A 21975-nucleotide genomic window follows, 5' to 3' on the forward strand; every position below is an offset into this window, starting at 1 on the left:
CAGTTAAAAACCTAACTCAGTCAGGCAGAAACCAAACCCACTCAGGCAGAGTCATACAACAGTCAGTTTAGAACCTAACCACTCAGGCAGAATCATAAAACAGTCAGTTTAGAACCTAACTCAGTCAGGCAGAAACCAAACCCAGTCAGGCAGAGTCATAAAACAGTCAGTTTAGAACCTAACCACTCAGGCAGAATCATAAAACAGTCAGTTTAGAACCTAACCACTCAGGCAGAAACCTTACCCACTTAGGCAGAGTCATAAAACAGTCAGTTTAGAACCTAACCACTCAGGCAGAAACCTTACCCACTCAGGCAGAGTCATAATACAGTCAGTTTAGAACCTAACCACTCAGGCAGAAACCTTACCCAGTCAGGCAGAGTCATAAAACAGTCAGTTTAGAACCTAACCACTCAGGCAGAATCATAAAACAGTCAATTTAGAACCTAACCCAGTCAGGCAGAAACCTAACCCAGTCAGGCAGAATCATAAAACAGTCAGTTTAGAACCTAACCACTCAGGTAGAAACCTCACCCACTCAGGCAGGGTCATAAAACAGTCAGTTTAGAACCTAACCACTCAGGCAGAATCATAAAACAGTCAATTTAGAACCTAACCCAGTCAGGCAGAAACCTAACCCAGTCAGGCAGAATCATAAAACAGTCAGTTTAGAACCTAACCACTCAGGTAGAAACCTCACCCACTCAGGCAGGGTCATAAAACAGTCAGTTTAGAACCTAACCACTCAGGCAGAATCATAAAACAGTCAATTTAGAACCTAACCCAGTCAGGCAGAAACCTATCCCAGTCAGGCAGAATCATAAAACAGTCAGTTTAGAACCTAACCACTCAGGCAGAAACCTTATCCACTCAGGCAGAGTCATAATACAGTCAGTTTAGAACCTAACCACTCAGGCAGAAACCTTACCCAGTCAGGCAGAGTCATAAAACAGTCAGTTTAGAATCTAACCACTCAGGCAGAATCATAAAACAGTCAGTTTAGAACCTAACCACTCAGGCAGAAACCAAACCCACTCAGGCAGAGTCATACAACAGTCAGTTTAGAACCTAACCACTCAGGCAGAATCATAAAACAGTCAGTTTAGAACCTAACCACTCAGGCAAAAACCTTATCCACTCAGGCAGAGTCATAAAACAGTCAGTTTAGAACCTAACCACTCAGGCAGAATCATAAAACAGTCAGTTTAGAACCTAACCACTCAGGCAGAAACCTAACCCAGTCAGACAGAATCATAAAGCAGTCAGTTTAGAACCTAACCACTCAGGCAGAATCATAAAACAGTCAACTTAGAACCTAACCCAGTCAGGCAGAAACCTATCCCAGTCAGGCAGAATCATAAAACAGTCAATTTAGAACCTAACCACTCAGGCAGAAACCTTACCCACTCAGGCAGAGTCATAAAACAGTCAGTTTAGAACCTAACCACTCAGGCAGAATCATAAAACAGTCAGGTTAGAACCTAACCCAGTCAGGCAGAAACCAAACCCACTCAGGCAGAGTCATAAAACAGTTAGTTTAGAACCTAACCACTCAGGCAGAATCATAAAACAGTCAATTTAGAACCTAACCCAGTAAAGCAGAAACCTAACCCAGTCAGGCAGAATCATAAAACAGTCAGTTTAGAACCTAACCACTCAGGTAGAAACCTTCCCCACTCAGGCAGGGTCATAAAACAGTCAGTTTAGAACCTAACCACTCAGGCAGAATCATAAAACAGTCAATTTAGAACCTAACCCAGTCAGGCAGAAACCTAACCCAGTCAGACAGAATCATAAAACAGTCAGTTTAGAACCTAACCACTCAGGCAGAAACCTTATCCACTTAGGCAGGGTCATAAAACAGTCAGTTTAGAACCTAACCACTCAGGCAGAATCATAAAACAGTCAATTTAGAACCTAACCCAGTCAGGCAGAAACCTAACCCAGTCAGGCAGAATCATAAAACAGTCAGTTTAGAACCTAACCACTCAGGTAGAAACCTCACCCACTCAGGCAGGGTCATAAAACAGTCAGTTTAGAACCTAACCACTCAAGCAGAAACCTTACCCACTCAGGCAGAGTCATAAGACAGTCAGTTTAGAACCTAACCACTCAGGCAGAAACCTTACCCAGTCAGGCAGAGTCATAAAACAGTCAGTTTAGAACCTAACCACTCAGGCAGAAACCTTACCCACTCAGGCAGGGTCATAAAACAGTCAGTTTAGAACCTAACCACTCAGGCAGAATCATAAAACAGTCAATTTAGAACCTAACCCAGTCAGGCAGAAACCTATCCCAGTCAGGCAGAATCATAAAACAGTCAGTTTAGAACCTAACCACTCAAGCAGAAACCTTACCCACTCAGGCAGAGTCATAATACAGCCAGTTTAGAACCTAACCACTCAGGCAGAAACCTTACCCAGTCAGGCAGAGTCATAAAACAGTCAGTTTAGAACCTAACCACTCAGGCAGAAACCTTACCCACTCAGGCAGAGTCATAAAACAGTCAGTTTAGAACCTAACCACTCAGGCAGAATCATAAAACAGTCAATTTAGAACCTAACCCAGTCAGGCAGAAACCTATCCCAGTCAGGCAGAATCATAAAACAGTCAGTTTAGAACCTAACCACTCAGGCAGAAACCTTACCCACTCAGGCAGAGTCATAAAACAGTCAGTTTAGAACCTAACCACTCAGGCAGAAACCTTACCCAGTCAGGCAGAGTCATAAAACAGTCAGTTTAGAACCTAACCACTCAGGCAGAATCATAAAACAGTCAATTTAGAACCTAACCCAGTCAGGCAGAAACCTAACCCAGTCAGGCAGAATCATAAAACAGTCAGTTTAGAACCTAACCACTCAGGTAGAAACCTCACCCACTCAGGCAGGGTCATAAAACAGTCAGTTTAGAACCTAACCACTCAGGCAGAATCATAAAACAGTCAATTTAGAACCTAACCCAGTCAGGCAGAAACCTAACCCAGTCAGGCAGAATCATAAAACAGTCAGTTTAGAACCTAACCACTCAAGCAGAAACCTTACCCACTCAGGCAGAGTCATAATACAGTCAGTTTAGAACCTAACCACTCAGGCAGAAACCTTACCCAGTCAGGCAGAGTCATAAAACAGTCAGTTTAGAACCTAACCACTCAGGCAGAATCATAAAACAGTCAATTTAGAACCTAACCCAGTCAGGCAGAAACCTAACCCAGTCAGGCAGAATCATAAAACAGTCAGTTTAGAACCTAACCACTCAGGTAGAAACCTCACCCACTCAGGCAGGGTCATAAAACAGTCAGTTTAGAACCTAACCACTCAGGCAGAATCATAAAACAGTCAATTTAGAACCTAACCCAGTCAGGCAGAAACCTATCCCAGTCAGGCAGAATCATAAAACAGTCAGTTTAGAACCTAACCACTCAGGCAGAAACCTTATCCACTCAGGCAGAGTCATAATACAGTCAGATTAGAACCTAACCACTCAGGTAGAAACCTTACCCACTCAGGCAGGGTCATAAAACAGTCAGTTTAGAACCTAACCACTCAGGCAGAATCATAAAACAGTCAATGTAGAACCTAACCCAGTCAGGCAGAGTCATAAAACAGTCAGTTTAGAACCTAACCACTCAGGCAGAAACCTTACCCAATCAGGCAGGGTCATAAAACAGTCAGTTTAGAACCTAACCACTCAGGCAGAATCATAAAACAGTCAATGTAGAACCTAACCCAGTCAGGCAGAGTCATAAAACAGTCAGTTTAGAACCTAACCACTCAGGCAGAAACCTTATCCACTCAGGCAGAGTCATAAAACAGTTAGTTTAGAACCTAACCACTCAGGCAGAATCATAAAACAGTCAGTTTAGAACCTAACCACTCAGGCAGAAACCTAACCCAGTCAGACAGAATCATAAAACAGTCAGTTTAGAACCTAACCACTCAGGCAGAATCATAAAACAGTCAGTTTAGAACCTAACCACTCAGGCAGAAACCTAACCCAGTCAGACAGAATCATAAAGCAGTCAGTTTAGAACCTAACCACTCAGGCAGAATCATAAAACAGTCAACTTAGAACCTAACCCAGTCAGGCAGAAACCTATCCCAGTCAGGCAGAATCATAAAACAGTCAATTTAGAACCTAACCACTCAGGCAGAAACCTTACCCACTCAGGCAGAGTCATAAAACAGTCAGTTTAGAACCTAACCACTCAGGCAGAATCATAAAACAGTCAGGTTAGAACCTAACCCAGTCAGGCAGAAACCAAACCCACTCAGGCAGAGTCATAAAACAGTTAGTTTAGAACCTAACCACTCAGGCAGAATCATAAAACAGTCAATTTAGAACCTAACCCAGTAAAGCAGAAACCTAACCCAGTCAGGCAGAATCATAAAACAGTCAGTTTAGAACCTAACCACTCAGGTAGAAACCTTCCCCACTCAGGCAGGGTCATAAAACAGTCAGTTTAGAACCTAACCACTCAGGCAGAATCATAAAACAGTCAATTTAGAACCTAACCCAGTCAGGCAGAAACCTAACCCAGTCAGACAGAATCATAAAACAGTCAGTTTAGAACCTAACCACTCAGGCAGAAACCTTATCCACTTAGGCAGGGTCATAAAACAGTCAGTTTAGAACCTAACCACTCAGGCAGAATCATAAAACAGTCAATGTAGAACCTAACCCAGTCAGGCAGAGTCATAAAACAGTCAGTTTAGAACCTAACCACTCAGGCAGAAACCTTATCCACTCAGGCAGAGTCATAAAACAGTCAGTTTAGAACCTAACCACTCAGGCAGAATCATAAACAGTCAGTTTAGAACCTAACCACTCAGGCAGAAACCTTACCCACTCAGGCAGGGTCATAAAACAGTCAGTTTAGAACCTAACCACTCAGGCAGAATCATAAAACAGTCAACTTAGAACCTAACCTAGTCAGGCAGAAACCTATCCCAGTCAGGCAGAATCATAAAACAGTCAGTTTAGAACCTAACCACTCAGGCAGAAACCTTACCCACTCAGGCAGAGTCATAATACAGTCAGTTTAGAACCTAACCACTCAGGCAGAATCATAAAACAGTCAGTTTAGAACCTAACCCAGTCAAGCAGAAACCTAACCCAGTCAGGCAGAATCATAAAACAGTCAGTTTAGAACCTAACCACTCAGGTAGAAACCTTACCCACTCAGGCAGGGTCATAAAACAGTCAGTTTAGAACCTAACCACTCAGGCAGAATCATAAAACAGTCAATTTAGAACCTAACCCAGTCAGGCAGAAACCTATCCCAGTCAGGCAGAATCATAAAACAGTCAGTTTAGAACCTAACCACTCAGGCAGAAACCAAACCCACTCAGGCAGAGTCATAAAACAGTCAGTTTAGAACCTAACCACTCAGGCAGAGTTATAAAACAGTCAGTTTAGAACCTAACCACTCAGGCAGAAACCTTACCCACTCAGGCAGAGTCATAAAACAGTCAGTTTAGAACCTAACCACTCAGGCAGAATCATAAAACAGTCAATGTAGAACCTAACCCAGTCAGGCAGAGTCATAAAACAGTCAGTTTAGAACCTAACCACTCAGGCAGAAACCTTACCCAATCAGGCAGGGTCATAAAACAGTCAGTTTAGAACCTAACCACTCAGGCAGAATCATAAAACAGTCAATGTAGAACCTAACCCAGTCAGGCAGAGTCATAAAACAGTCAGTTTAGAACCTAACCACTCAGGCAGAAACCTTATCCACTCAGGCAGAGTCATAAAACAGTTAGTTTAGAACCTAACCACTCAGGCAGAATCATAAAACAGTCAGTTTAGAACCTAACCACTCAGGCAGAAACCTAACCCAGTCAGACAGAATCATAAAACAGTCAGTTTAGAACCTAACCACTCAGGCAGAATCATAAAACAGTCAGTTTAGAACCTAACCACTCAGGCAGAAACCAAACCCACTCAGGCAGAGTCATAAAACAGTCAGGTTAGAACCTAACCCAGTCAGGCAGAAACCAAACCCACTCAGGCAGAGTCATAAAACAGTTAGTTTAGAACCTAACCACTCAGGTAGAATCATAAAACAGTCAGTTTAGAACCTAACCCAGTCAAGCAGAAACCTAACCCAGTCAGGCAGAATCATAAAACAGTCAGTTTAGAACCTAACCACTCAGGCAGAAACCTTATCCACTTAGGCAGAGTCATAATACAGTCAGTTTAGAACCTAACCACTCAGGCAGAAACCTTACCCACTCAGGCAGGGTCATAAAACAGTCAGTTTAGAACCTAACCACTCAGGCAGAATCATAAAACAGTCAATGTAGAACCTAACCCAGTCAGGCAGAGTCATAAAACAGTCGGTTTAGAACCTAACCACTCAGGCAGAAACCTTATCCACTCAGGCAGAGTCATAAAACAGTCAGTTTAGAACCTAACCACTCAGGCAGAATCATAAACAGTCAGTTTAGAACCTAACCACTCAGGCAGAAACCTTACCCACTCAGGCAGGGTCATAAAACAGTCAGTTTAGAACCTAACCACTCAGGCAGAATCATAAAACAGTCAACTTAGAACCTAACCTAGTCAGGCAGAAACCTATCCCAGTCAGGCAGAATCATAAAACAGTCAGTTTAGAACCTAACCACTCAGGCAGAAACCTTACCCACTCAGGCAGAGTCATAATACAGTCAGTTTAGAACCTAACCACTCAGGCAGAATCATAAAACAGTCAGTTTAGAACCTAACCCAGTCAAGCAGAAACCTAACCCAGTCAGGCAGAATCATAAAACAGTCAGTTTAGAACCTAACCACTCAGGTAGAAACCTTACCCACTCAGGCAGGGTCATAAAACAGTCAGTTTAGAACCTAACCACTCAGGCAGAATCATAAAACAGTCAATTTAGAACCTAACCCAGTCAGGCAGAAACCTATCCCAGTCAGGCAGAATCATAAAACAGTCAGTTTGGAACCTAACCACTCAGGCAGAAACCAAACCCACTCAGGCAGAGTCATAAAACAGTCAGTTTAGAACCTAACCACTCAGGCAGAGTTATAAAACAGTCAGTTTAGAACCTAACCACTCAGGCAGAAACCTTACCCACTCAGGCAGAGTCATAAAACAGTCAGTTTAGAACCTAACCACTCAGGCAGAAACCTTACCCACTCAGGTAGGGTCATAAAACAGTCAGTTTAGAACCTAACCACTCAGGCAGAATTAAAACAGTCAATTTAGAACCTAATCCAGTCAGGCGGAAACCTAACCCAATCAGATAAGTAGTGTCTGGAGTATAAATATCAAAATACTAGTATATCATTGAATAAACAACTGGTTCTTTATATGCAACAATTGGTCTTGTTAAAGCTGAACACAACTCTTAAATAGGCTGAATTAAGCCATATTATTTTTCTTGTTTCCTATGTCAGCACTGGAACCCACACCTGACTAATTTAACCTGGTCACTGTTGGGTGTAGTGCATGTATTTTTTGTTTACATTTTGTTTTATTGAGGGTGCATTTATGTTTATTTTACTTTGTAATGCATTGACCAGTGCAACTGACATCGAATATCTTTGGTAATTATTTTTCTTGAAGTGGCAGAGGCACACAGATGTCATTTCTGTTGTGCCCAAGTCCATCATAATGACATGAAAGAGATGTCTGTTCAGGTAAACTCTGTAAAGCTAAATACATTGAACATGTTTTCTGTGCTTTCTACATCTTTATTCTTAAATTCTCCCATATCATTCTTGAGGTGTTGATTTCTCAAAGTTCAATTTTCACCATTTAAGGATAGTGCAATTATAGACTTACTCTGTTGTCCAATCCACTCAGTATATTTGTATTTTATATTTCACTTTATAATCACAATTCGTGTGTATAAAAAGGAAGTTTTTTTTTTTTTTTTAAATCACCACCTTTTTCTTTAATTTGAACTGAAAATGAACACAAGAAAATCTACAGAAGTTCATAACTTTATTGCTTTCAATCCGTTTTGTATTCTCTGTGTACATTACTACATCATTCATCAAGTGAATGATAAAGGCCTAAAACAATGAAATTACAGTCAAACTTTGATACCTCGGACTCAACGGAACTGAGAAGAAACTTGGAGGAATTGAGAGACCAATGATGAAATATAAATACAAAAAAGTGACTGAAACTTCCAAATCACTTTGAATTATCCATGGTATTTGAGATATCAGTGTTCAAAATACTGAAGTTCAACTGTACTTAGAGTTCCCTTAATCCCCCAGTCAGGTTCTTAATGAAGCAAAATACAATCTAACAAACATGTAGTAATGTGACTGAGGTTACACCAAATTCTTCAAATAATAAACAACATAATGTTATACAGTTATGGAATGGGTATGAGGGAAATAGCAAATTTATGGTTCCCCAAGGGAGGAAACTTTTTCCCGAGGCAGCGAAGCCGCTGAGGGAAACAGTTTCCTACCGAGGGGAACCATAAATTTGATATTTCCCAAGTACCCATTCCATAACTGTTTTATTATACAGAAACAATCATGGGAGATTTATTAAACTAGAGACTCAGACATTTTTAAAAACAATACAGAGGTATTTAAATAATCACAATTGCATATGATCAAAAATATTGTAAGATAACTAATACATCAATACCGAGGAAAATAGAATTATTTAAAAAAATATAAAATAATTTCACTGACACTTCAAAGGATTATTGTTGCCTTCATTTTGCTAGAATATTTCAGTATGATTTTGACATCACATGTCGAAATGTTTTGACGTCATACTTACATTGCTAATAACATTACGTCACAGACTCGAGATTCCTTGAATGCTCCACCCACTGTTCATTTTAATTGGTTAAAATTATTAATATTCATGAGGGAGTAGTCCCCGGGAGTAGCTCCGATTTTTCAGGGAGTAGTCCTCAGATGAGGGAAATAGTATCTTCTCAGGGAAATAGACAGTTTTATGGTATTAATTTTATATAGAGTAATAACAGTAGAGGTATAATAATAAAATCTACAGTACAATGTTCTCTGTGTACACTTCTAGATCTTTCATTAGAATGGATTACATAGGCCTAAAATCAGTAGAATTTCGTGTTAAATGCTTCAGCCAATTTCCTTGAACAAAGTTGCCCATGTGGCACAGTAGTAAGAGTGTCCGCTCTAGAGTCACAAAGTAAGGAGTTGATCCTTACGTCATGGGTTCGAATCCCACTGTGGGACGTGGATACCAGTCCTTCGGATGAGACTGTATAAACCAAGGTCCTGTGATACAGTAGGTGCTGACACAAAAAAGATCCCTCACTGCTCAATGGCCCCGAGTGCCGAGTATAGGTCAAAATTTGCAGCTCTCCACCAGCAGGTGGTGGCGTCTCCATATCAGTGAAAAATTCTCAAGCGGGACGTTAAACAACAAACAAACGAAGTCTTTATGTACATGAAAATAATTAAATTATGAAAACAGAGCTTCTAACAAAATCTTCTATGAAATATACATGATGTAATACAAGAATTATATCTACAATACAACACACATGCACACATACATCTTTAACAATGATATGCTATACTATATAGTGTTCAGTTTGTTTTACGATGTAAAGCTAATCTCAGCATCTTCTTAAAAATTATTGACAGGCTGGTTTCTTTCAAGCACTGGCACCAAGTGAAAAGAAGACGTTCACAGTAGGATTTAAACATTAATTAGCCCCCAAAAATGCAGATCAATAAGAGACAAGTATAAATCTAGTACAATAATACTGATTGTGCATCATAAAATGATATACATGTCACTGACATTGAAGAACAATAAATTGCATAAACACAATGAAAGTGCTGAAATTTTTAACTACATTTGATTTACAACGAGTTGGCAATAAATAAACAAAACATTTCACTAAAACATAAAGTCTCAATCGACTTACGGACCAGAGTTTTTTTTACACTACAATGATTATAAATATAGACTGGTGACTAGAAACCAAAATGTCTTAGATTTATACATAAGACTTATACATAGAATAGTGTAGCTAATCTTTCTGATCAAATTCTACAGCTGCATGCAGAGAATATGACAGATGATTTGGTGACAATAATTGACCTGCATGCCAACACTTTCACTGAAAGGGAGTGAATATTCCCTCGTAAGTGCAAACATGCTATATGTACATTTGCAATGCAACTGATTTGTTGTTTGTGATCTTAGTTAATCATACTTATAAGTTAAATTATAGACATTTCTATTTTAAAACATCTTTTATTCCTGTCCTCATATGTCAGGCCAGTACTGTGGCAAACTAAATTTGTAACAGCTTCCTTTAGTATCACAAATGGAAGGCATTTGTGTCTCATTCTGAAAAAAAAGGAAAAATTTCAATATAATAATATTCTATATATATATATATATATATATATATATATATATATATATATATATATACATATATATATATATATATATATATATATATATATATATATATTAGGGATGTCAACGAGTACCCCGTTAACTGGGTACTCGATCGAACGTCCGAATATCGAATACTAAAAATGGTACTCGGTTACTCGGATATGTATTTTTTCTTATTTCAATGGACATATTTTTTCAAAAACTTATCAAAAAATAACTTAAATATGCATATGGGTAATTAGCGTGTCATCATCTACACATGTAAACACCCAATATAGCCAATGGCTGTGTATATACAGTAATTAGTGACCAATCACCTGGTACACAGCTGTTCTCACTTATTGTGGTCCTTAATTTTTTTATGGCTTCCATGATTGTTTTTCAGTGAACATTGTTTAATATGGTCTATTATCTTCAAATCATTTTTACATAATTTAGTTAATATACGGCAGCGAAATCGGACATGCATAGAAATGCCCCTACCCACTTCAAAATAAGTAAAGATTTAAAAAAATGTTTAAAGTCAGTTTCCATAGCAAGTTTAGTGTATACAGGGGAAACAACCAACATATGAAAAAATATTAGACTAGCGATCCAAACAACATCCGTTCCTTCTCTTTCGCTAGTCTAATCATCACAAATCTGCATAACAGATTGTCCTCCTTTTGCATTGATGAAACAGATCCTAAACAAGAACTGTAAACTATCTGTAATTTTGATGTATTAATTGCGTCATTTGTGTTAATTTAATAAATAAATTTAGTACCAAAAATCATTTCTGTTGGACTTCATGTCTCCATGTTTACATACATTCATAAAAAGCGATAAAAACAGCTTTGGGGTCTAACAAATTAACAATTAAAAATTAACAAACTTGTATTTACGTTCATATATATATATATATATTTGTGTCTGCTTTCCTTTGATACCAAATACAAGAGACCCATGGGCCACATTGCTCATCTGAGCACATTGGCTAAGAAAAAGCACAAATCAGTTCAGTATTGAATAGTATTTGATTCCCCATTATTGCCCAACCCTGGCCTAACCCCTGGGATTATCATTTGAACAAACTTGAATCTACACTACCTGAGGATGCTTCCAAATCAATATGACTAATAATGGCTTTAATGTTCTTGAAAAGAATACCGGTTATTTTTAAAGATTCATTCTACCCCCGGGGATTATCATTTGAACAAACTTGAATATAAACTATGTAAAGAAAGTTTCCTGTAAGTTTGAACTTTTTTGGTCAAGTGGTTCTTGAGAAGAAGAATTTTAAAGATGCCACCACATTTTCACTTTTTCTGAAATATCTTCCCTTGAAACAGGACATGGCCCTTCATTTGATCAAACTTGAATCCCCTTTACCTTAGGATGCTTAATGGCAAGTTTGGTTGAAATTGGCCCAATAGTTCTGGAAGAGAAGTCGAAAACGTGAAAAGTTTACAGACAGAAGACAGACAGACTACAGATAAAATGTGATCGGAAAAGCTCACTTGAGCTTTCAGGTCAGGTGAGCTAAGATGTAAGGAAAAGTCCTGAACTTCTATAATTTTCTTGGATGTTCTTAAATAGAACAGGACAGGACATCTACTGCATAAATGTATCAGAAGGAATAAACTTCCAAACTTACCAAGAAAAATCAATCAAGATCCTCTCCAGTTCTTCATTTTCATAGTTAAAAAGAACTCTGCTCCAAAAACTTTAACCTGGGACACCAACACCAATGCTGAGGGTATCACATAAGGTTCCCCAATTTCGTTGAGTTGAGCTAAAAACTAAGAAATGACTTTTTGTATTATATTCTATGGCATTTCTTGTATAAGTATCTCATTCATTTTCAATTACATCATTTACAATGATATATTATCACAGGTGAATAGCAGAGGGGAATAATTTCTCTCAGTAGAATATAAATTAATGAAGCCCAGTTCAAGCCCTGCCCCAAACCCGGACACTTGACCAAGTGTTCCAAAATTTAAAACATTTGTTAAAAATGCCCTTGCTCAACACAATTTTGTACTCTTTTTGTCTCCTAGTTGCCCAGGAGCATAGATGAAGATTTTCAAAGAAATAACGATGTTCAGATTCCACACAGCCCCACATAAACACCAAAAGACCTGACTCAGGGGGCTATTATTTTCATAACTTTAAAAGAGGTATCCTTGCTCATCATAACCATACCATTCATTTGTCTGCTTAATACCACTAGGTAAAGAAGAAGATATTTAGAAAATTTATGCATTTCACTATCTTATCTAAAGAACACCTAAACACTCTGACCTAGATTGGGCCATGAAATTCACCATTTTGAAAGAGGCACCTTTGCTCATCATAACTATGCTTTTATTTTTGGTTAGCTCAATATCCAGGTGCAGAAATGAAAATTTCCAAAGATATATTGCATATATATATACTTTAATAGGTCCCCAAAACACCAGAACCATTGACCTTGGAGCACCACATTTAACAATTTTAAAAGAAGTTTCTTGCTCATCAAGCACTAAATTCATGTGCTAAATACCCAGTAAAACCTCACCCTGACACCAGAACCCCTGACTTTGGAGCCACTTATACTTAGATTTCTGCTTAATACCCAGGAGCAAAGAAGATTTTCAAAGACAAGAGGCCCATGGGCCACATCGCTCACCTGAGCACATTGGCTAGGAAAAAAAAGCAAAAATCAGTACAGTATTGAAAAGTTTACAGGGAGGGGGTGTTGAATTTTGAACTACCTGATGATGCTTTCATATCAATATAACAAATGGCTTTGTTGTTCTTGAGCAGCAGATTTTTTCCCCATATATTCATTTGTAAAAATTTGATCCCCCATTATGGCCCCACCCTACCCCCGGGGGCCCTCATTTGAACAAATTTCATTCTACACTACCCAAAGATGCCTCCATATCAATTTGACTAATCATGGCTTTTCTGTTCTTGAGAAAAAGACTTTTTCCTATATATTCCTCTGTAAACTTTGATCACCCATTGTGGCCCAAACCTATCCCCGGGGTAATGATTTGAACAAACTTGAATCTTCACTATCTGAGGATGCTTCCATATAAATATGACCAATCATGGCTTTACTGTTTTTAAGAAGAAGATTTTTAGAGATATTTTTCTATATATTTCTATGTAAAACTTGGATCCCCCATTGTGGCCCCACCCTACCCCCGGGGGTCATGATTTGAACAAACTTGAATCTACACTACCTGAGGATGCTTCCATATAAATATGACCAATCATGCCTTTGCTGTTCTTAAGAATAAGATTTTTAAAGATATTTTCCTATATATATCTATGTAAAACTTTGATCCCTCATTGTGGCCCCACCCTACCCCCGGGGGTCATGATTTGAACAATTTGAAATCTACACTACCCCAGGATGCTTCCACATAAGTTTCAGCTTTTCTGGCCCAGTGGTTCTTGAGAAGAAGATTTTTAAAGATTTTTCCTATATATTTCTATGTAAAACATTGATTCCACATTGTGGCCCCGCCCTACCCCCGGGGGTCATGATTTGAACAATTTAGAATCTACACTACCCCAGGATGCTTCCATATAAGTTTCAGCTTTACTGGCCCTGTGGTTCTTGAGAAGAAGATTTTTTAATGACCCCACCCTATTTTTGTCTTCTCTTGATTATCTCCCCTTGTGAGGGGACTTGGCCCTTCATTTTAAGAATTTAAATTCCCCTTTACCCAAGGATGCTTTGTACCAAGTTTGGTCAAAATTGGCCCAGTGGTTCTTGAGAAGAAGTCAAAAATGTGAAAAGTTTACAGACGGACGGACAGACAGACAGACGGACAGACAGATGGACGGACGGACGACGGACAAAATGTGATCAGAAAAGCTCACTTGAGCCTTCTGCTCAGGTGAGCTAAAAAACATACCGGCACACAAGCATCAATAAAGCCCCACCCTAACACCAGATCCCCAGGGCCTGGGGCCAAAAATTTTACAATTTATGTAGAGGTGCCCTTGCTTATTAGAACCATGCACCTAGTTTACCTGATAAGTTATACAGAGAGGAGAAGGTTTTTAAAAAGAATTTATCCATTTTCATTATATGATCATTAGAGCTCTGCCCTAACTCCAGAATCCCTAACCCTCCTTCATGAATTTCAAAGTTTTGGTAAGGGCTCAGTGCTTATTACAATCATGCCAACAGTTTGACTGCTAGATGTCCAGGAGTTATGATGAAGATTTTGAAAGATTGCACTAATTTTGATGGTTTAAACTCCACCCCTCAGTCCCCAGGGGGAGGGGGGGAGTGACCATGAAATTCAAAATTTTTGTACCCCTTCACTTATTAATGCTATTCCAAAATTAGTTGAAATTGGTTCAAAGGTTCAAGAGAAAAAGCTTAAAAAAAGACCTAAAGTTTATGACCAACAAATGACACACATCCACAGAAAAGTGACTCAGGTGACCTAAAAATATATTTCTTTGTACATAACTTGTCTCCTAATGTGGTCTTATCCTATATGGGGGTCATGATTTGCATAAATTTGAAACTGCACTACTTGAGGATCCTTGCTTATTAGACTTCCTTAACAAAGCCAAGCTGCTCTTTAGAAAAAAAAAGATTTATAAGTATTTTTCCTATATATATGTATTCCTGTGTCAAATCTTTCCTGATCCTAAATTCTGGGACCACAGTTTGAACAAATTTGAATAGATCTACTCTTTTGTCTAATCCTAATATAAACTCCTTTAGTTGCATGATAGGCTTCTTGATTGTAAACATGACCTTTTATGCACTATAGCTACATATAATCAGTACAATATAAAACAAGAGGCCCATGAGCCACAATGCTCATCTGAGGAATACAACCCTTCTTCATCAACAGATTCTTTTTCCTGTACATATTCCTACTTAAAATTTGATATCATATTGTAGCCCCACCCTTTTCCCAAGAGTCATGATTAACAAACTTGAAATTACACACCCGAGGATGCTTCCATGTAATCATGACTAATCATGACTTTGCTTGAGAAGATTTATACAGATTTTTCCTATATATTTGTAGGTAATACTTTCATCCTCTACTGTGTCCCCACCCTACCCCCAGGCATCATGCTTTGAAAAACTTGAATCTAAAAAAGTTGTTGTGGGTGCTTTATTGTCAATATGACTAATCATGCCTTTGCTGTTCTTAATACAAAATAAGATGTTTCCTATGTATTCCCATGTAAAACTCTGATTGCCTGCACTTGCCCCACCATACTCCCAGGGACATGAATTGTATAAAACTTAATTTATTCTATGTCAGGAAGCTTTTACTTGGGTTTCGTATTTTCAAGCCTAGTGGTTCTTAAGAACATTTGAACGATCAAACCAAATTTTTACTGTTTCTTAATTATCTCTGCTGGGAAGAGATGTGGTCCTTCGTCAGAATGAATTTCCTTTACCAAAGCATGCTTTGTACGAAGTTTGTTTGAAATTGACACAGTGGTTCTAGAAAAGAAGGTGAAAATGTGAAAAATTATGAAGGAGATGGACAAATGCACAAATTTTGATCAGAAAGAGCTCACTTGAGCCTCCAGCTGATATGAGTTAATGCTAAATAGAGATGTTAGTGTGAAATAATTAATTCAGGAGGTAATTGAATTAGATCTCTCTTCCTTAAAACTTTTATCATTTTTTGTGGTACCATCCTACCCCAGGAGATCATGAATTGAACAAACTTCAATCTACACTACCTGAGGATGCTTCCCCCACTTCTGCCCCACTCTACACCCCGTGGTCATGATTTGAGCACACTTCAACCTACACAACCTGAGGATAATTCAATATAAATATGACTGATCATTAGTTTGCTGTTCTTGAGAAGATTTTTAAAGATATTTCCTATATATTTCTATTTATAAATTTGATCCCCTGTTGTGGCCCCATGGCTAAGCTGTGCTTAAGATGAATATTCTTTAATGAGTTTTCCTATATATACCTATGTAAAAATTGTTCCCCTGTTGTGACCCCGCCCTGAAAAAAATAAGGCAGAACATTCAAGAACTTAATGAAAATTGTGGACTTCCTGATACCACATCAGAGCGGAAGGACATGCCAGATATAATAATGCCACCTTCAGTGCCATTGGAAAAACCCCATTCCAAGCTGCCACCAATGTGACTTATACCACAAGTGAAAATGTTACTCAGAGGAAAAATGTTGTGGCAGTGTTGTGTGGGAATAAACTATGCAAGAAAGGCAGACACCTGAGAAGCAAAGGAAAGGAAGTTATCTGCCTAAGACACAAAGACTGCACTGCAACCATTCCTCCAGAGGCCACCACTGAAGATGAGAAGAGATGGGCTGCAAAATGGTGAGTTACAAAGTGATGACCGTCCACTAGTCATTTCCCATTTCACCAGTGATGGAGATGGAGCAGCTGCATCTGGTGAATCTGAAAAACAAGGACATGTCATTGAAAACCTTAAAGACTTGCATCATTTCTTTGACTCTCAAAGACAACAGAAGAAATCCAAAACTGCGAAAAATCCAAAACTGTTAAAATGCATGTACAGTATATATCTCAAAGAAAATACTGTAGATCTAAAAGATATCAGCTCTACAATAAAACATAGGTAATCAAAGATTACATAACTCAACTCAATGAATGTTTGTGTAAGGCAAAGTCCAACACTAAACAAATAACCTAGTAGTGTGCATCCCTAGATGCAACATTTATGCAATTTTGTTCTGATAGGGCTTTACAGTTACTTGGGAATGGACTAATCTAAGAACTTTTAACTTGCCAATTATCCAGAAATCCAGCATCTGAAGCAAGTTTGAGAATGTTCATCCCTTGATGCATCATCCTTGCAAGTTCGGCTCAGAAAGGCCTTATAGATTCTTGGTAATGGACCTGAACCAAAAACTTTAACCTGGTCACTCATCTGGAATATGTAGATCAAATCAAGCATCTGAAGCAAGTCCAGTAGTGTGCATCCTTAGATGTATCATCCATGCAAGTCGGGTCAAGGTACAGCAAATAGTTACTTTAGAATGATCCTGCTCCAAAAACTTTAACCTGGTCACCCATCTGGAAAACGTAGGTCAGATCCAGTATCCGAAGCTAGCCTGGTAGTGTGCATCCTTAGATGTATCATCCATGCAAGTCTGGTCAACATGGGTCTATAGTTACTTTAGAATGAACCTGTTCTATAAACTTTAACCTGGTCACTCATCTGGAAAATGTAGGTCAGATCCAGCATCTAAAGAAGGGTGGTAGTTAGCATCCTAAGATGTATCATCCATGCAAGTTTGGTCACGATAGGGCTTATAGTTACTTGGAAATGAGACCTGCCCCAAAAACTTTAACCTGCTCCAAAATCTTCAACCTGCTTTAAAAACATTAACCTGGTCATCTTTTAGCTGAAATTGCAGCATCTGAAACCTTGACTGGTACAAAGACACACTATAAACATCTTCCATGCAACTCTGATTTATGTAAGGCATAGAAGTGCTGAAAAAGAAAACTGCTGCAAAAACTATAACCTGGGACGCCGGAGGTATCACATAAGCTCCCCCAACTTCTTTGAGGTGAGCTAAAAATCTAAAGACACTTACAGTAAATCAGTAACAGATTCAATATTAAAAAGGAAGTTGTGTGAAAAGGGAGGGGGGAGGGAGGGGAGTGGGGGGCATTGATGCTGTGTATTTAATTTAAATGTATGAATTTTGTAATTAATAAATAATTTGTAAATTTATAGACTATATAATAATTGTTGTTATGTTTTATTATGCACTGATTCTATTCAACTGTGTAAATGGGGAAAATGTGGAAATGTAAATGATGTATAATTGTATGAGTAAAATGTGACATTTTCTTATATGAGGGAGTCCATACATGTAAAAATGTTTTAATTTTATCTTATTAAAATTATTTTAATTAATTGTCTTGTTTTTCTTACCTATCTGATGAACACAACAAAGGTTACAGAGGTGATTGGTAGAAATACGGGTGTCTAAACTCTCTGTTGATGACCAGACAGCATACTGCATTGTATATCCGCCATTACTGATCTTAACATGGGAGACAACTCCTGAAATCAGAGAAATTGTAGTCAAAATGAGAGTTACCTGTTACTCTTTAGGTCCGACACAATGAAATAATTTCACTACATGTTACTATATAGCTTCAATTAAATTAATTAATTAACTAAGACTCTAAGCAGATAATCAATGAAAGAGAAAATAAAGATTAATGCTTAAACAAACAAGAGGCCCAAGGGCCTTAACGGTCACCTGAGTACAATACAACAATTTAGAGGATCCATAAACTGATAAATGAAGCTCTGTTGCCCAAAAGCAAGAAAATAGTATGATTTGCATCAACAAAATAATTGGTCTAGTATCTATCTGTCCCCCATTTATCACTATTACCATGCAGAATATCAACAAACTGTCTATTTTTTAACCCCATATTTTTACTTCTCACATTGGCCTCTCTTGGCCTTTGAAGAACAATTAAAAAGGATAAGTTATTTTTGTCTCAATTTTATTCATCTATTATTTCCAAGTCTACCTGGGGCCATGAATTTCACAATTTTGGAAGAGGCATTCTTCCTTATAACCATGCACTTCCTTTGTTTGAAAAATACCTAGGAGTAGAGAAGAAAATTTTGAAAAAATTTATGCATTTTCCCTATATAATCAATAGAGCCCCACCCTTACACTAGAACCCCTGATCCAGGGGCCATGAAATTCACAATTCTGGAAAAGGCAACCATGCTTGTCATAACTATGCACCAAGTTAGTTTATTTAAAATCCAAGAGCAGAGAAGATTTTCAAAGAACTAATGCAATTTTACTATATAATCAATAGAGCCCCGCCCTAACACCAGAACCCCTAACCCTGGGGCCATGAAATTCATAATTTCTAAAAAGGCAGCCATGTTCACCAGAACTATGTTCTTAAATACTTTATTTAATACCCAGGAGCAGAGAAGAAGATTTTCAAAGAATTAATGCATTTTCACTACACAATCAATAGAGCCCCGCCCTAACACCAGAACCCCTAACCCTGGGGCCATGAAATTCACAATTTTGGAAGAGGCACTCTTGCTCATCATAACTATGTACTTAGTTACTTTATTTAATACCCAGGAGCAGAGAAGAAGATTTTCAAAGAATTAATGCATTTTCACTACATAATCAATAGAGCCCCGCCCTAACACCAGAACCCCTGACCCTTGGAACATGAAATTCACAAGTTTGGAAGTGGCACTCTTGCTCATCATAACTATGTACTTATTTAGTTTATTTTATATCCAGGAGCAGAGAAGAAGATTTTCAAAGAATTAATGCATTTTCACTATATAATCAATAGAGCCCCAACCTAACACCAGAACCGCTGACCCTTGGGCCATGAAATTCACAATTTTGGAAGAGGCACTCTTGCTCATCATAACTATGTACTTAGTTACTTTATTTAATACCCAGGAGCAGAGAAGAAGATTTTCAAAGAATTAATGCATTTTCACTACACAATCAATAGAGCCCCGCCCTAACACCAGAACCCCTGACCCTTGGAACATGAAATTCACAAGTTTGGAAGTGGCATTCTTGCTCATCATAACTATGTACTTATTTAGTTTATTTTATATCCAGGAGCAGAGAAGAAGATTTTCAAAGAATTAATGCATTTTCACTATATAATCAATAGAGCTCCAACCTAACACCAGAACCGCTGACCCTTGGGCCATGAAATTCACAATTTTGGAAGAGGCACTCTTGCTCATCATAACTATGTACTTAGTTGGTTTATTTAATATCCAGGAGCAGGGGAGAAGATTTTCAAAGAAATAATGCACTTTCACTAGATGACCTATAAAGCCCCACCCTAGCACCAGAACCCCTGACCCTGGGGCCATGAATTTCACAATTTTGGTAGAGGGCTCAATGCTTATTACAATCATGCTAACAGTTTGACTGCTTGATGTCCAGGAATAAAGAAGAAGATTTTTAAAGATTGCATTAATTTTGGTGGTTTTAGCCCCACCCCTTAGGCCCCAGGGGGGCAGGGACCATGAAATTCAAAATTTTTGTTCCCCTTCACCCATAGAATGCTATATGCCAAATTTGGTTGAAATTGGTTGAGCGGTTTCAGAGAAGAAGCTAAAAATGTTCGAATGTTAACACACATTGCACGATGACAGACAAAAACGGATAGCTATAGGTCACCTGAGTGACTCAGGTGACTTAAAAATTGAGACCAGAAAAAATACACCCTGACAGTAATTAACAGTAAACATATCTACCCTGAAATACACGTAGGCTTCACATGTTAACAAACATACTACACACCATCCAGGATGTTGCACCATGCACACCTAAAAAAAAGTTCCATTTAATTAAGTGGGACAATTCTGCTAAAGATATGATATTCTTAGCTCATGAGTCCAAAATTAATACTGTAGGCCTAAAATAAGATGCCAAAAATGAAAAAATAAAAATAAATTGTCTCTCGTTATATATACAACTATAACTGACTAAGTTCATTTTGATTGGCTGTTTCCTTTGAACATACTCACGTCTTGTAATGAAATCTGTATTCATTTCTGAAAATATAAGTGCATAACATCAAAATCACTTTTCTTAAAGTTCTCCTCAGAAGAATATTATCTATGAGTGAAGGCAATGTTTATCATAAATTGAATGTTCTAGTAGTGTGCACATCTACATGCCTTACCATACAAGTTTGGTCTAGTTAGGAATTATAGTTTCTTGGGAATGTCCAAAAATAATCATCCTGAAAATAAATGTCTTATCATCCACTTAAGTCAGAAGCATCATCCATGCAACTTTTTGTACAGGTAGAGCTTATAGTTACTTGAAACTTTGGTACTTTGTAAAAGTTTTATGGGCAAGTTCATTCCCAAGTAACTATAAGCTCTATGCTTAAAGTTACTTGGGAATGAACTTGCCCATAAAACTTTTACTGGGATGTCAACACACTTATAAAGCAAAAGCTCATCTCGACTTTGTTGAGGTGAGCAAAAAATATTCAGTTTACTGCCTTTTGAACATTTGTTGTCACATTGTAGAATTGGTAGTGTTTTCTTTAAATATGATTAATTATTATGCTGAGGAGTGTCCAAGAAATGTAAAACAATGTATTCTCTGGGGGAAAAAGTGATTCTATCACACCATCTAAGTTTGTTGGTATGCCAGTCTAACCTACCAAATGAACCACTTGTAGAAATCTTTATGGATGAGGAATTAGTGTCTTATAGTCATCCTGCCTCCCAATGATGGCATCATCAGAATCTGTCTCCATTCACTGTAATTATGACAAACTATTGCATAATTTTAAGTTGAAAGGAAAGCAAATGATATTTATATGAAATAACAAGATGTGTTTGTGAAACATTGTTGTCCCCTATGGCAGTTCAAGACAAAGGTTTGGATTTTTCAAATTTAGGTTGAGGTCTACAAGGTTAAAGTGAAGAGTTCAAAAAGTGTTTGTATTCAAAGAAAGGTCTTGTCACAACAAATACCATCTTCTCTAGTCAAAGGTTTCTGATCTGCTACTCTCCTTACAAACCCTTGGCATATGGTGCTGTCAAAAGATGGGAAGTAC

General features: G+C 38.0%; 1 long non-coding RNA gene across 2 annotated transcripts; it reads right to left on the reverse strand.

The window, feature by feature from the left end:
• Positions 1 to 11995: 11995 nt before the first annotated feature.
• LOC133196325 (uncharacterized) lies at positions 11996 to 21975 on the reverse strand. Of its 2 annotated transcripts, XR_009722320.1 has the most exons (7): positions 21893 to 21975; positions 21577 to 21675; positions 20927 to 20953; positions 20654 to 20725; positions 18305 to 18436; positions 16607 to 16794; positions 11996 to 12165 (listed from the first exon to the last, which is right to left on the reverse strand). It is a non-coding gene; the product is annotated as an uncharacterized LOC133196325 (long non-coding RNA). The 2 variants fall into 2 exon arrangements; XR_009722321.1 differs by lacking the exon at positions 18305 to 18436 and having other exon boundaries at positions 11998 to 12165.

Source organism: Saccostrea echinata, unplaced genomic scaffold, assembly GCF_033153115.1.
Source record: "Saccostrea echinata isolate AGI-Se365-2 ecotype Australia unplaced genomic scaffold, CSIRO_AGI_Sech_v1 ptg000030l, whole genome shotgun sequence".
NCBI lineage: Eukaryota > Metazoa > Mollusca > Bivalvia > Ostreida > Ostreidae > Saccostrea > Saccostrea echinata.